At 46.0% G+C, this 1,777-nt stretch overlaps 1 pseudogene; it reads left to right on the forward strand.

Annotated features, from left to right (window-relative positions):
• LOC101995417 overlaps positions 1-1,108 on the forward strand; it is a 1,669-nt pseudogene extending 561 nt beyond the window's left edge.
• Positions 1,109-1,777: the final 669 nt, after the last annotated feature.

Consider the following 1,777-nt stretch of genomic DNA (forward strand, 5'->3'; position numbering starts at 1 on the left):
AGACCCTCCTCAAGCGGGACTTCCTCAAACTCCTTCCCCTGGAGCTCAGTTTTTATTTGTTAAAATGGCTCGATCCTCAGACTTTACTCACATGCTGCCTGGTCTCTAAGCAGTGGAATAAGGTGCCTGCATAGAGGTGTGGCAGACTGTAAGAATTTGGGCTGGCAGATAGATGATCCTATTCAGGACGCATTGCACTGGAAGAAGGTTTACTTGAAGGCTATCTTGAGGATGAAGCAGCTGGAGGACCACGAAGCCTTTGAGACCTTATCATTAATTGGACACAGTGCCAGAGTATATGCACTTTATTACAGAGATGGACTTCTCTGCACAGGGTCAGATGGCTTGTCTGCAAAGCTGTGGGATGTAAGCACAGGACAGTGTGTTTACGGCATCCAGACCCACCCTTGTGCAGCTGTGAAGTTCGATGAACAGAAGCTTGTGACAGGCTCCTTTGACAACACCGTGGCCTGCTGGGAATGGAGTTCTGGAGCCAGGACACAGCATTTCCGGGGACACACGGGGGCGGTGTTCAGTGTGGACTACAGTGATGAACTGGATATTCTGGTGAGTGGCTCTGCGGACTTCGCTGTGAAAGTATGGGCTTTATCTGCTGGGACATGCTTGAACACACTCACTGGACATACTGAATGGGTCACCAAGATTTGGCCAATTGGGAGAGAAATCAATTGTAAGTGCTTAAAGACCTTGTCCGTCTCTGAGGATAGAAGTATCTGTCTGAAGCCAAGACTTCATTTTGATGGAAAATACATTGTCTGCAGTTCAGCACTTGGTCTATACCAGTGGGACTTTGCCAGTTATGATATTTTCAGTTTGACAATCACTACCTGTACATCATGGATTTGAGGACAGAGAGCCTAATTAGCTGCTGGCCTCTGCCAGAGTACAGAAAATCAAAGAGAGGCTCCAGCTTCCTGGCAGGCGAAGCATCCTGGCTGAATGAACTGGATGGGCACAATGACACGGGCCTTAGTTTTTGCCACCAGCATGCCTGACCACAGTATTCACCTGGTCTTGTGGAAGGAGCACATCTGACACCTAGAGTTACCACCGCTGATTGACTTTGGGTGCCAGGGCTGCGGGTTTTGGGTGCAATGTCTGTGGCAGCCTACTGCATGAACCAAAGTTCTCACCTAAGGTTTCATCGCGTAGTGCACAATCACTTATCTCTGTTCGCCAGGGCTGGGGCAGGAGGGCTTGTCTCACTGACACACGCAGATGCTAATGAGGTACACAGTGACTTACTTCATTTGTACTTAGTTACATTGGTCAGTATAAGAGGTTGCATTTTAGGTTTATCTTTCTGAGTGGAATATAGAGTAAAGACAGTTAAATGATTCATTAACCTGCTAAATGATTGCCTATGAAATCACATGGAGTCTGTTATTAAAGCTTTCTCCCGTAGCCTTTGTTTGAAATTGAAGCAAAGGTGCTATGATATTGTTAGGCTTGAGTGTTACAAGAGCCCTTGTTAAAAGAAAAAAAAAACCATATGTGCAGGTGAGAATTCGTGTATAGTATTCAGAGGTCATTGCAAGTGTCTTCCTTGGTCACTCTTCAACTTGTTTTTAACGTTTTAAATGTTTTTATTATTTTCAATTTTTTGTTTCTGTGAGTGTGTGTAGTGTGTGCAGGTGTCTGTTTGTGAGTGTGCAGTGTGTGCAGGTGTCTGTGAGTGTGTGCAGTGTGTGCAGGTGTCTGTGTGTGTGTGCAGTGTGTGCAGGTGTCTGAGTGTGTGCAGTGTGTGCAGGTATCT

This window comes from Microtus ochrogaster, unplaced genomic scaffold (genome assembly GCF_000317375.1).
Source record: "Microtus ochrogaster isolate Prairie Vole_2 unplaced genomic scaffold, MicOch1.0 UNK18, whole genome shotgun sequence".
NCBI classification, from domain to species: Eukaryota; Metazoa; Chordata; class Mammalia; order Rodentia; family Cricetidae; genus Microtus; species Microtus ochrogaster.